The following is a 15,488-nucleotide window of genomic DNA, read 5'->3' on the forward strand; positions in this document are numbered from 1 at the left end:
TAGCAATGTCCTGGACATCATTAACAGTCTGTGCTAAGTGTGCTGATCATAAGGGATTGGCTCAGAATTCACTCATGATAATGTAGTTGCTAATCTATAGGACACAAGCAAGTTTGTCTCAGTTATATGAGGGCACCACGGCCAGCCTAGATGGGTGTGGTGCACAGTTAGTTTGTATAATGTTCTGTAGTAATTGATGCAGATACACTCACATTCATACTTCAGTGGTGTGAAGAGTTCAGGAAACCACCATTTTACTGCAAGCAAAGAGTAATCCCATACAAGTGGTGGACATTGCTTCATCTCTCAAGTTTTTAGTACACACATAATACTGGGAAAAAAAATTGTCCTTGCATCTTAGCATACAAGCAAGAGCAGAGAAGAGCCACAGGGATCCATCTCCAAGCAGTGATGAATGATTGCGCTGAATGAGAAAAGCTGTCCTTAGAACTGTGTGTTTCCAGCTGTATACAACTGTGTCTGTATGCCTTTATTTGTGCATATATCTACACAAATTTCTGAAAGGATCCTTCTCAAGAACTTAACAGTTCTCTGGGTGCCACAGAGAGAGACGATCTTTAATTTTTTCTCTAACTTCCTGTGTGTATTATTTGGATTTGTGCCATCAAGAATATATCATATTTTCATACAAAAAAAATAAGACTTATTTAAAGAACATCTTGATGGGATCAGTCCAGAGTGAATTCTAAGATTAAGTTACACTCAAGAACATAGGTTAATAAAATGCAGAACCAAATCAAAGAAAAGAGATTGGACATCCACTAGTGTTGGTGGTCCTCCCCAGGGTCCAGCCATGGGTAAGAACAGGGGGTCCAAGCTGACGGAGTGAGAGGTGCTGGAGTCACCACAGATACCAGGAGTCAGGTGAATGCAATCTGAGGGCAAGGGGATGCAGAGTCTTTATTCCCAGAGGAGACAGCGGGTGATAGAGCTTTGGGCGACGAATCAGGTTCCTTCACACCATCTCCAAGCCTGCCCTTGGTTGTTCATCTCTGGGCAGACTCTCTCCAACATAAGGTTACCAGGTCACCTACTCTTGGTCCAACTACTCCCATAGTCACCTGAGCAAAAGCTGCCCCAGGCCGTGAGCCCTAATGGCCCTTTGCTGGGGATGCCCACACACCAGAAATGTGGGAATGGGGGAGGGATAACCAGGGGCTGACACGTTTGCCAGTCATTATGCCAAAGATGGGAACAGCCAAGGCCATGATCAAACTTATTGTGACATTTGGGAAGCCTGAACCCATGGTACAAATCCCAGAATAACCAGGTGGCTGAAGACTGTGGTTCTGACATCAGGCTCATTAATAGTCTCTTTCAATCAGCAAATGGAAATTAAGCAGAGACAGAACAAAAACAGAGGGTTTCCCAACTATGTCAGTGTCTTTCTACAGTTCTGGGATGGAAAAGTTGCTGCTACTCTGTAACAGTACAGTTTGTAAGGATTTGCAGTACAGCATGAGCCATGAGATGGAATGCCAAAAGTGTTGTAATTTTTACCAAAATTTTTAAGAGGTCTTGTTGTAATGTCTGGTGCTTTTAAGTAGTATCACGTTTCTTAACAGACAAGACACCTGAATTATAATGATTTTGATGGCTAGTGAACAGCTTTACCTACTTTGAAAATGTTGTTTTTGTTTTTTGTAAAGTCAATAACTATCTGTTGGGGTTCTGGATTTTTAGGGTTGTCCCTAGCTGAAAATTGGTCATATAAAGTTACCAGGTGGCTCCAACCCAGCCTTGTTCTAGAAAGTCATTGCTGGTAAAAACCCAGCCTGGGGCACAGGTAGACCCAGTGTGGGATTAACGGGGCTGGCACTTGCCATGTGCGCTCTCTTCTTATCAGACTTAGAAAGGGAGCATTTGGGGGCTGGGGGATAGTTGGTAAAATGCTTATCGCAAGCAAGAGGACCTGAGTTCAGATCCCCATCACCCTCATAAAAACTAGGCATATGTCTGTCATTCTAGCTCTGAGACGGACAGAGATGGGTGGCTTGCTGGAGCTTGCTGACCAGGTTGTCTAGCTACTCAGTGAGCTCCAGGTTCACGGAGAGACCCTGCCTATTAGCAAGAAAAGAAAAGCAAATAGACGTAAGATGGTGATTGGAGGAGCACACTTGGGTATTGACTTTTGCTCCCAGCACCTCAAGCACAAATGCATCTGGGGTTATTAAGAAGGTTGGTTGCTGTGAGTTGGAAGGAATCCAGTGGACAGAGGCACTTCCTTCGGAGGAAGGGAGCTGAAGACCAATACCCAAGACCCAAAGCAAGCCTGAAAATGAGTGCAGGCTCCCGCAGCCTCAGGTACAGATGCAAGACCAAGTCAGTCCAACCACAAAATGCAAAACGTGCTCAGACAGGTACCACTCCCGCTCTGGGTTCCTGCATACCCTCAGGTCCTCACAGTGGCCATGGGCCTGGCGAGGCTGGCTCTGAGAGTCCCCATGATTGGGCAGCGGCAGATCAGAGAATGTTTGGACCAGATGAACTCTTGTAGGCCCTTCGGCCTTCCATCACCCATCCCTGCTTTTGTCAATGATGCTCCCTCTGTGGGACTTGTGGGAGTCCCTGTGAGCACTTCCGAGCTTGGGGATCTGGAAAACAGAACAGAGCCAAGTGACCTCTGCTTCCTGACCTACAGCCCCCTGTCACTCACTGGCTGGGAAACAACCTAGAGCAATGGATGCTATCCTTTTCATTAGGGGAAGACTGTTATTCTGACTTACAGGGTTAACTTTAAAAAGTAAGCCATTGGGTAAACACAAAAGAAGGCCTATTTTCTCTCTTCAGTTTTATTTATTTATTTGTTTGTTTGTTTGTTTTTGTCATGAGCTTAATGTCTTCACTACAGAAGACACTACACATCCCAGACCCTGAAAAACACAGGAAGGCAGACTGTGCAAAGCAAATGAAACCTGGCAGCGTTTCACTTCAGGTGAGGTGTACGGTGAGGGGAGAGGTGCCTTCCCCTTATGTGGCCAGGTGGATTAGAAATTCTTATTCTGCCCATCTGTAAGGAAAGACACCCTGCTCAAAGTGTCCTTCCCTAAAAGCTAGACTTTCATCTCAAAAGCAAGCAGAGGACTCATTTCTAATTCTCTTCTGTGTTCTGGGAACGGAAGGCATCCAACATTGGTAGATGTTCTGTCTGGCAAGACATCGAATTGTCTCTTGGTTCTTGGGCTCCAATGAGCTTATAGACCTTGTCTGTAAACACAAAAGAAAACAAGGAAACTATGCTGGAAAAGGGCATTAGAAAAGGGATGTAAAGGGCGTTAGAAAAACAGGGGATTGAGAGAGATTATACTGTATTCAGAAACAATAAGTTTCTCTTTAAGGTTTGTTTTTAAGTGTGTGTGGTGAGAGTGTGGACACGTGTGTGTGCATGTGTGTGTGTGTATTGGGTAAGTACACATGATCGGAGGCCGGAGACGTAGAATTCCCCTGAAGCTAGAATTACAAGCAGTTTTGAGCTGCCCTTATGAGTGCTGCAAACTGAAGCAGGGTCCTCTGCAAGAGCAATACACGCTCTTAACCCCTGAGCCATCTCTCCACACCCTCAAGCTGACTTTCCACCTGTCTGGAGATACCCCTGTACAATGTCTGGAGACAGAGAGAAAGAGAGAGACAGACAGAGGGAGAGGGAGAAAGAGAGAGAGAGACTAAGATAGACAGAGATAGACAGAAACAGAAACAGAGAGCGAGAGAGAGACCAAGATAGACAGAGACAGAGAGAGGGAGAGAGACCAAGATAGACAGAGAAAGAGGCAGAGACACAGACAGAAAAAGGAAGAGAGGAATGGAAGAAAGAGAACAAGATTTTTTTTTTCTTACATTTTATGTAACTTTTTACAGGCTTATGCCCTGTCTCCACACAGTAGAAGCCCTGAGAGCCAACTTGGAGTCATGGGGGTGGGGGCATAGCGCAGTGACAGAGTGGTTGCCAAGCATTTACAAGGCTGGATACACAGCAACGTAGGAAAAAACTAGAGCCAAATGTCTGCATATTTATGGCTAATGGGCAGAGACAAGTAGCACATGACAAACTAAAGTTCACTACCCAAACATGAACCCATTCTGTCTCCTCTGCTCTGACTGAGCACTGGTTGTGAAGTGACTGGGGCCAACTAAGTCCTTCCTGTGACAGCTAGACTTAGACACAGGCCATGAAGACACTTCCCATAGAACACCGGCTACTGCCAAACACTGTGACCAGGAGGCAGACTCAACGGTAGCCCTTAGCTGCTCAGAGTAAAAACAGCTAAAGCCCACCATGCTGGGAACTCCTGTGAGAAATCTTCTTAATCCAATTATTTGAAGCGGGATGATCTGCCCTAAATCTGTGCCACACCTTCTGGTGGTAGCCCATATAGAGGGACAGGGGAGAAGCTTGCTTTCTTGCTTGCCCTCACTCCTGCTGGCAAGTTTGTCTAGCCCATTACTGCAGTCAGTAGTAAATCCAGTTTCTTCAGGATTCCAACACAGACTGGAGATCAGAAGCTTGCCAGGAGTCCTCCAGGACTCCAGCACCAGACTTTGACTGCCCATGGGTCCAGCCTCGTAGACTGAACAGCTACTGGATTCTCGGGCTTCCGGTTGTGAGATCCACTGCTGAACTACCCAGACAACTATCCTGTGAACCAGTTTAATAAATCTACCTTTAAATAGATGTACACAAATACATATTGATTCTAACAATTCTGTTTCCTTAGAGAACCCCAATACAGTGCCTAAAGAACACACATTCTCCCACTGGCTAGGAGGAATTAAGTGTCCTGGGTCTATCAGTGAGTATGTAGATGGTGTCATCTTCCTTTGTAGGGAAATTGTTCTGGACAAAGGGCAGGAGGCCTGTACTCAGCTTTCACTCCCATCAACTATGTGTGAGCCAGAGTTCCTTGTAGCACTCATTTTTAAGACTCTACTTTATCTGGGGTGTTTAAGCCTCAATCTCCCTTACAACAACCCAGCCCTATCTAGGAAAGTGATTACTGGGGAAAGAGGGCTCCTTTACTTTTCCCAGATGTTTAGAGTCAGTGGGTTCTTTTAGGGCTCTGTGTCAGTCTCTCTCAACAGTAGACACAGCCAGCAGTCCTCTTCAATCTGTTGTGCCCCGAAGCATTTCTGTCCGTCTGTCTGCTCCAAACCACACTATCCATCTCTCGGGTCTCTCCAAACTGCTATGCACCACACGCCAACACCCCACCATACCTTCTCTTTCCGGGCTCATTTTACATCCTCAGAGCCCTAGTCTACGCCCCTCTCTGGGCTGCACATGGAAGGCCTTTGCCAGTTGGCAAAAGCCACATCCGATACCAAACAATTGCTAACTGTAGACAAACTATAGCCCAACTAAAATCCTGCACTTGGGATTAAAACAAAAACATTTATATAACATAACTGAGTTTACAAAGAAACCAAAACTTCCAGCACAGTGTCCATCTCTGTTGACCTGAAGAATGGCCCGAGACATCAACATACAATCCTGAAGAACTCTGAATGCGGAATCCTAGGACAGAGGTTAGCTCTCTGCAGCCCATCGGCCCCAGCAACCTCCACCACCACGTGCTTCTGTCAGAGTTGCACTGCAACGCTGCCACATCCATACACTTACATACAATTCCATTCTACAGTTGCAGAGCTGAATCATTGCTATATAGAGACCAAATGGCTCACAAAGCTGGAAATATCTATCAACCGGCCCTTTTCAGAACAGCACTGGTACACTACACTAGAGCATTGACTCTGGGATCCCCGCTCTACCCAGTTCCTCATCAAAAGTCTGTCCTGCTAGAGAGAATGAATATTCATTAACTACAGTTGAAATGTGATGCCGCACGGTACAAGCACCATCTCATAGCACAGAGCTAAGCAGCTTCTTTCTGCAAAAACCCTGCCCTTTCTCGGCCTCACTGAGAAAATGGGTACCTGCCTGCAATGCTGAGCAGGCCTCATCTATTATCGATGCTCCTACAGGGCAGAAGTGGGAGCAGCTGTGGTCAGAGCAAGGGAGCCTTATAGCCATGCTGTAGCAGGGGGTTCATGTAAAACGTTTCAGGATTTCATCCACTTGTGCTATTGTTGCTGAAGGACCATATTAAAATCTTATTGAGTTATGAGAATAAGACACTTCCATAAAAAGATTTCTTTACCCAGTTCCTGGGGTATGGGGCTTGGATGAGGATCTGAGATGTAGCCAGGATCATTCCTTTCCAGGCAAAGTTGAGGAAGCAGAGCCCAGGGACAGAGAGTGATTGCTTCACCCAATTGGTTAAGGGCAGAAACAGATTAAAGCCTGGAACTCCATCTTGGGTCATTGCGTCTATTCATTTATGTCATCATCAGCCACATACAAGATAACCGTTAGGGACCACAGGCTGCAGTCACTGCTGAAGTTGTGAGTATTACTCAGACCCCTCTTACATGGTCCTTTCAACTAACAGCTAGATTTCAGAACAAAAGGATGGATATAATGATATACACCCGACCACCGTGATAAGTGCCATACTGAAGAACAAGGTACAATAATAGAGGTGGCGGGGAAATTCTATTTGTCATCTTTCATGGACTCTTCATATCTGTTTTTAACACTTTTATATTTCTGATATTAAGGTTCAACTTATAATTGCTGGAGTTTGAAGTAGTAAATAGTCTTTCTGCTTTGTTAGCCCAAAATAGATAACGGTGCAAATGGGGCTGGAGAGGTGGCTCGGTGCTTAAGAACACTTACCTGTTCTTCTGGAGGACCTGGGTTCTCTTCCCAGTACCCATATGGTTCCAGAGGCTCTGATGCCCTATTCTAGCCTCTGTGGGCACCAGGCACACATAAGGTACATATAAAACCTTTAAAATAATAATGGTATATCTTCTAAATAGTGACACCTTATATTGAATAATGTAGACTGGATTAGACAGGGAAGACCTTTGTTTCTTGAAGCCTGAGAAGAAAGCAGCTATAGCCAAAGCAAAGGCAAGAACTCTTTACAGACAATCCCAAAACACAAACAGCAGCCATTGAGAGCCTGTGTGGGTGCTGCTGCAGTTAGAGTGAGAGAGGAGAGCCCAGGGGTGCCTAGAAATGCACGCAGGGCACCATACATTCAGGTGTTTGCTCATTTGTTTCTGCTGTGTCAGAGGGAAGACCCCAGGCCTTACAAACACTGAGTTCTCTTATCCCAGAGCTATCACTCCTGCCCAGAGGTTCCAAAGCTGTAATTTGGAACCAGGATTTCAACAATAGAACGACGCAAATAACCTGGTTGTTTGAACAGGACATTCTAATTGGAAAAAAATAAAATAAGATGCGTAGTATTCAATTGTGGGGCTGAATCAGAATCAGCGTTACCACTAATCAGAGAGTGATTGCAGCGAGGGCAAGAGATGATCTGGATTACGGTGGAGCAATGAGTGGAGCAATGGCAGCGGGCAAGAAGGAGTTGAACTGAGAGGTGTGTGGTGCCGTGTGCCCTCTCTCACAGCCTGGTCACAGGAGATGATGTAGTGAGAGGGAAGAAAGAAGTTAGGGAATAAAAGGCTGTCAGGTGTTGTTTACTTCAGTAAGTTTCTGTGGGGACATTTTGTTCTCTCCTTAAGTCCTTGCCAAGCCATGTACTCAAAGGACAGACAGGGAGCTCCAAGGTGACAGATGAGGTGACATCATCTCTTCCTGCCTTCAAGCAGCCTCAGGTACCACAGTCCTCCTTAGCCTCTCCTCCTCCTGCTCACATTATTAACTGCTGAATACAAATACGGTGATCAGGGGGAGTTGTGGGTAATGTTCATCGTAGACTCTGGCCGTTTGATGTCTACCTCAGCATAGCCTTGGCTATGAGGGAAAATCCTGAGGATTCCTGGAGTCCACTAAACCCAGGTCCTCTCCTATCACAAGCCCCACGGAGGCTTTCAGCAGTTATCTGGATGTGGAGAAGGAGTGACGGGTCTCTACCGAGGCGCTGCAACCCCAGAATAGCCGACAGCTGAGGCTCGACGTCTGGGCAGCTTGGACTCCGCTCAAGCAGCTCACACCTCTCATCTTCCTCCGCTTTTCTAGCTAGCCCATGTCATTGGCTGTGAAGCCACCAGGAGACACCTCACAGAGCACTCACCACCCCCAACCACGTGGCAGTGGCTCAATCCACTGCCTGCTGCCGCCCTGGGGATTTCGAGGCTGTGGGTGTAGATGAGTTTAAATTTGGATGGTGACGAGGGAGCCACGTGGATGTTCCTGGTGATGAGTGTGCCTGCTGATCACCCTCTCCTGCTGCCTCCAGGAGCCACAGCCAGTACCAGGAGGCTCGGCGGGCCCACCCAGGCCAGCAGAGTACCGCCTCCTCCTGCCTGCTCATTCCACTGCATCTGTCTTGCCTCTCCATCACCTGGCACTTGAGAGGCCACAGCCGGTGACGTAGTGATACATCGGGTGTGCAAACTTGTTTTCTGTCTCCAAAATTATCTTCTCCCGTGTATTTTAAATTCTGCTGGTGTTTTTTATCCTTTCTGATAATTTGTTTAACATTTGCTTAGGATGCTAAGCATTTCACAGCTCCATGGCATCTTTTTACAGAGACAAAGCTCTATAAAGCGCTTTATAGAGACAAAGCTCTTTGTCCTCCAGAACAAAGCCACTCAGTTGCTACTTCCTCCACAAGCTGCGCCGAGGTGATGTTGAGAGAAGAGATCTTCACTTCAGCTGGTTGGCCCAAGACTTGATTTGGGTCTTTAAAGATTTCAAAACTTCAAGGCACAAACTCCACAATTCATACCTCTGAGTTATGGCTCAGGAGGGTTTGACCTTGAGAAAACCAAGTTAAAGAGAATAAGAAAGAAGGTAGGAATAGTGGTCCCTTGTGTCAGATAGAGACTCAGGCATGCCAAAAATCCAGTCTCGAGAATTGTGGTGAATTGGTACCATCCTGGATAGAAGCTGATATCCAAGGGGAAGATGATTCTGGCCGTGGATGGTACTCTTACAGCTAGTACTACTCTGTACAAGTGACTGTCTATAAAGTATTTATGGAGAAGAGGACTGTGAGGTGCCCACGGGGAAGAATTGCTGTGTTCAGCAACGCTGGGTTTTGTTGTTATTTGTCTGTTTGTCTTTTTGTCTCAGGAGAGGGAGTGCTTTAGGCATTGCTGAGTTCGGAACTGGATTAATGAGAAGTTAATGGCTGTAGAACTCCACCTGTGAGAAGCAGAGCCCTATTCAGAAGTGAAGGTGAGGGGGCTGGAGAGATGGCTCAGTGGTCAGGAGCCCTAGCTGTTCATCCAAAGGACCCAGGTTCAATTCCCAGCACCTACATGGCAGCTCACAACTGTCTATACCTTCAGTTCCAAGGGATCTGACACCTTCACACTGAAAAGGAAGTGAAGGTGAGGTAGGGGTCTGGCCAGCCTCAGGCAGCTGTTGCATAGAAGACAGCTCTTTTGACTGGGTGGCATAAGCAGTGTAGGGAACAGGCCAAAGAAAGATGTGACCAGAGAAAAGCTTGAACTGTTTGAGCTTGCCTAACACACCTCAGATATTAAACTCTTGACAACCAGATTAATTCCAGACCTCAATCATTCCTGGAGCTGAGTATTTTGACATGTGGCAGTGCCATCCTGGATCCTGGTCTTATATATGAAGCTAGGCCTTGGCCACTGTCAGGAAGCAAGAATTAACAAGCACTGAGGTACTGTCTGCATCATTTTTTAGTTCTTTATTAATTACACTTTATTCACTTTGTATCCCCCCTGTGGTTCCCTCCCTCTTCCCATCCCAATCCCTCCCTTCCTCCCCCCTCTGCACTCATGCCCCTCCCCAAGTCCACTAATAGGGGAGGTCTTCTTTTCCTTCCTTCTGATCCTAGTCAATTAGGTCTCATCAGGAATGGCTGCATTGTCTTCTTCTGTGGCCTTTAATGCTGCTTCCCCCTCAGGGGGAGGTAATTAAAGAGCAGGCCAATCAGTTCATATCAGAGACAGTCCCTGTTCCTATTACTATGGAACCCACTTGGATACTGAGCTGCCATGGGCTACATCTGTGCAGGGGTCTTAGGTTATCTCCATGCATGGTCCTTGGTTGGAGTATCAGTCTCAGGAAAGACCCCTGTGCTCAGATTTTTTTAGTTCTGTTGCTCTCCTTGTGGAGTTCCTGTCCTCTCCAGATCTTACTGTTTCCCACTTCTTTCCTAAGATTCCCTGCACTCTGCCCAAAGGTTGCCCATAAGTCTCAGCATCTGCACTGATAGTCTGCAGGGCAGAGCCTTTCAGAGGTCCTCTGTGTCAGGCTCCTGACTTCTTCCCTCTTTTCTCCTTCTTCTGAAGTCCACCCTCTTTGCCTTTCTGGATAGGAATTGAGCATTTTAGCAAAAGTCCTCCCTCTTGAATAGTTTCTTTAGGTGTACAGATTTAGTAGGTTTATCCTATATTATAGGTCTATATGAGTGAGTGTATACCATATGAGTCTTTCTGCTTCTGGGATAGCTCACTCAGGGTGATCTTTTCAGGATCCCACCATTTACCTGCAAATTTCATGATTTCCTTGTTTTTTATTGCTGAGTAATATTCCATTGTGTAGATATAGCACAATTTCTGTATCCACCAGAAATTCCCACCAGCAGTGGAGGAGGGTTCCCCTTTTTCCACAACCTCTTCAGCATGTGTTGTCACTTGAGTTTTTGATCTTAGCCATTCTGATGGATGTAAGGTGAAATCTCTGGGTTGTTTTGATTTGCATTTCCCTTATGACTAAGGACGTTGAACAATTCTTTAAGTGTTTCTCTGCCATTCAATATTCCTCTATTGAGAATTCTCTATTTAGCTCTGTACTCCATTTTTTAATTGGATTACTTGATTTTTTGCTGTTTAACTTCTTGAGTTCTTTATATATACTGGATATTAGTCCTCTGTCAGATAAAGGGTTGGTGAAGATCCTTTCCCAATCTGTAGGCAGTCGTTTTGTTCTGACGACAGTGTCCCTTGCTTTACAGAAGCTTTTCAGTTTCATGAAGTCCCATTTATTGATTGTTGCTCTTAGAGCCTGTGCTGTTGGTGTTCTGTTCAGGAAGTTGTCTCCTGTGCCAATGAATTCAAGGCTCTTCCCCACTTTTTCTTCTAAGCAGTTTAGTGTGTCTGTTTTTATATTGAGGCCTTTGGTCCACTTGGACTTTAGTTTTGTGCAGGGCGATAAGGATGGATCTATTTTCATTTTTCTACATGTAGACATCCAGTTAGACCAGCACCATTTTCTGAAGATGCTGTCTTTTTTCCATTGTATGGTTTTGGCATGTTTTTCAAAAATCAGGTGTCCATAAGTGTGTGGATTTATTTCAGGGTCTTTTATTCCATTCCATTGATCCACCATTCTGTTTCTATGCCAGTACCATGCAGTTTTTAGTATTGTTGCTCTATAGTACAGCTTGAGATCCTTTCTAACCTAAATAAGGACAACTGTCTCCCAGTCTCCAGGTTTATTTTGCTCCACATCATTACTAGCGTTGCTAGAACGGTCCATCTAACAAAAATCTCCAATCAACAAAAAGTCCATGGGTCACAAGCAACCAAGGATAGTTATGAATGCAGTCCAACACAAAACTGTAGACTTATTTAGAACACAATGAGGGTTGTCTGTTATTTTTGTTTTAGTAATTTTTCATGGGAGACAGGTAACTTGATTGCAAGATTCTCAAGTGTAAGCTTTGTTGATGCAATGTCAAGAGACTAAAGACACCTGGATACTTTTAATCATGATAGAGTCTTCTAAAGATTACTCAAGAATGTGTGGTTTCACACGGCTCTAATCTAAGCAGTGGGGAGGTGAGAGCAGATGGATCAAGATTTCAGGATCAGCCTTGGCTGATCAGGCTGGAGTTCAAGTCCACCCTGGGTTACATACGACTTGCTTTTGTTTTAAAAAGTAAAATAAAAACAAACAACTGATGATTCTCCAATGAGTTGTCTTATTACAGAATAGACTATCATCTTTCTGGGATGCATGAATCTCTAGACATATACAATCCATTTATGTCCCTGGCCCTCTGAGTCAGCATCTCTCCAAATGCTTCCAAACATAGACATTTTAGGAGAAAGGGCATAGTTTAAAACACTACTGTTGCTACTCCCAGTCCTAGGCAACCACTGGTGTCAAAACATGTTCTACTTTCAGTAGAGTGATTTTGTTTCCAAGGAAAATTCACTATCTACATAAAGCTCTGTCTTTACCTCTGTGTTGTATGGCTCTGGTTGTCAGTTGTGGGAGTTTAGATTAATGAGTGCTGTAGTCTACAGGTTTATGCCCCTCTAAAAATTGGTTTATCGTACTGTTAAGCCCCAACTTGACAGCACTAAGTGGTTCGGGCCTTTGGGAAACATGATGGTTCATCTTGTTAACTTGACTGTCTTGAGAAGTGCCCAGGAGAACAGTGCAGCACAGCCGTGCACACCTGTGGGGTGTTTCGGGGGTGATAAAGACAGGAGGAGTCTAGCTGCATGTGCACAGCACTGTCCAGGTTGGGGAACCACACGGGAGAAAACAGAAAGCCCACTGGTGCCCAGGTTCTCTCTGCCTCTTGGCAGCATGTGAGCCACCTTGCCCGGGCGCAGCCTTCCCACCATGCCAGAATGAGGTCTTTGAAAACATAGGCCACACAAATCTTTCCTGCATTTTCCATAGAGATGGAAATTCTGACCATCAAATTGCAAGGGCAGAATACCATGAATGGGAGCTTATCAAAGATGCTTGAGAGAAACTCCTTGTCCATTCTAACGTGTGTGGACACACACAAAAGAGTCAACATTTAAGAACCATATCAGGTCCTTACCAGACACTAGATTTGCCTGTGACTTGATCTTATCATTCCCAACCTCTCTGGATATAAAGAAAATGTTTCTGTTCTTTCAAAAAGATTTTTAATTTTAGATTTGTTTATTTTGTGTGTGTGAGTTTTTTTTCTGCGTATGTGTGTATATATATATGTGTGTGTGTGTATCATATTCTTGCCTGGTGCCTATGGGGATCAGGAGAGGTTGTCATCCCTGGAACTGAAATCAAAGGTGGTTGCAAGCAACTCTGTGGGTACTGGGAACCAGATCAGGGCCCTCAGCAAGACTCTCTGACCTTTATAAGCCACCTTGTATGGTATTTCGTTATAGACCAGCGTAAGGCAATGAAAAACTTGCATAATAGCCAGCTACACTTAATTTTTAAATCTTTTTATTTATGTTACATTATGAAAAAATATTGCAGACATGTTTTTTAACACAAGGGTGTGCTAGCCTTTTGATTGGTTCCGATGGTCAATGGGGGTTGGATCCAGAAGCAATAGAAACACTCAGTAAAGTGCACCTGTTGGTGTCTGAACGGGTGTGTGCAGTGATGAACAAGGGGAGACGAGTCACTCTGAGCTGCTTCTCCATAGACTGGGTATCTAGATAAGACGGAGCAGGAAGAGGAGACAGCCAGCTAACGCTGCATTCTTTCTCTCTCCTGCCTGTGGTGGTGGGAACTGCCCTGCGTGGCCAGACCCACCTCGACTTGATGGTCTAGAACCCCTGAAACTTGGCAGAAAAACAATTTTTTTCTCTTTTCAGCTGTTTCTCTCAGATATTTGTACAAGTCAAGAAAGACCATCTTGCAGTATTAGAATGAAGGAAGAAAATTTCTTTCCTAAAAAAAGTTTCCTTTCGAACTTGAAACTTTCTAATTAGACATTTTAAATGTATTTGTTTCTTTAAGAAAAAAAAATGGGACTGTAGAAAACTGTTTGCCATGGTAACCCACTCATATTGCTTCTCAATATGATCATGGAATTAGCTCATTTTACCATGGCTCCCAACCATCCTGAAGCACCTGGCCTGATAGAAGATAAAGTAGCCTTTTAAAGACATAGTTACAGTGCCAGTTAGGAAGCAGCAGCCTGAAGGACTGGGGCAGGTTCTCCAGAAGGCAGTATATGCTTTGAATCAATACCCAATGTATGGTAGGATCCCAGAGCTCGGTCCTGGAAACACGAGGTGGAAAAGGAATGTTTTCATTCATATCACTCTTAGTGACCCCCTAGGAAGAGCTTTGCTCCCTGTTCTTGGGACCTTAAATTCAGCTGGCCTGGTTTTGGTTCTGAAAGGCAGAGCATGCCTGCCAGAACATTCTGCCTGAACAGTAGACAGCCCACTGAACTGGAAGCTCAGGCTTCCCTCCCCATGGCCACTTTGGGCTTCTGGTACCCTTACCTCAACAGACTAAGAAAGGAATAACAGTGTTAAAAGGAATGATTGATCCAAAGTACCAAAGGGAAACTGGATTGTGTAGAGGAATTTTAATCCAGAAACATGGCTGCTGTGGCAAGGGATCACTTCCAAAGACCAAGGTCTATGTTACCCAGCTGGAGTGCAGACACACCCTTAGCACACACCTTTAATCCCATCTGGTGAAGGTGAAGGTAAAGTTAGTTTGTAGAAGGAAGCACCTGTTTTGAAAGTGATGTCTATGGAAAGGGGCAGGGAGGAGACCAGGGAGGGAGTGTGGAGTTGGGGAGGGAATGAGGGAGCGGGATACAGCTGGGACACAGAGTTAACAAAATGTAACTAAAAAGAAAAATAAAATAAAATAAAATAAAAAGAAAGTGATGTCTAATTGTGGGGCAGGCAAAGTGACAGATCAGAGAAATATTTGACAGAATGAGCCAGATATAGGACACCCCTAACTCTCACCAGAAGAGACAGGAAAAAGAGGACCTAGGGAAGCAGTGCAGAGGGAGACAGGGAGGAGTTTTGCCAGGACAATTGTACAGAAACGGGTTGCAGAGAGAAAACAAGTGAGGTACATGTGAAGACAGAGCAAGCCAGAGAGTGAGAAGGAGCCAGAAAATTAGAACAGATTGCCAAAGTTAGAATGAGGTCAACCAAAGCAATTCAGTCAGAAGTTGAGGAGCCAGTTTAAATCAGTCAGCTTGGAAAGGAGTTTGAGTCAGAACAGCTGAGTTGAAGAAGCTAGCATGAGTTCAGAAAGAACTAGAAAGGATGGACTTATTACCAGTAAATCTCAGAGGCTGAAAACATTCTAGACCTAGATTAGATTGTACAGAGGCTGGAAGCTTCCAGAACTATGCCCAGGTTAGCGAATGGAGGCAGTTTAAGTCTCTGAGAAAACATTTAAAGCAGGTGAATAAAAGTTGCTTTTACAGGATTGCTTCTCTGCAATGGCAGTAAGAAAAGATATGCCTGGAGTGCAGAGGATCCTTTATGGATTCTCTTGGTGCTATCATGTCCTGTGATTAATGTCAATGGAAAACTATACCAACTTATCCAAGAAAGATGACAAAGGACACAGAGGTGCTGGTCACTCCTCCAGGAAAAGAGCCAAAACCTGCTGAGGTGCTTGCTGAGGGTGTAGGAAATAGAGAATGGATAGTAGAAGATAATTATAAACACCAGCTAAGGCCACATGACTAGTTGCAGAAATGATTATAACTGATTTGAGTGTTTCTGTC

This window comes from Psammomys obesus, unplaced genomic scaffold (genome assembly GCF_907164565.1).
Source record: "Psammomys obesus unplaced genomic scaffold, mPsaObe1.curated_primary_1811, whole genome shotgun sequence".
In the NCBI taxonomy this organism is placed as follows: Eukaryota; Metazoa; Chordata; class Mammalia; order Rodentia; family Muridae; genus Psammomys; species Psammomys obesus.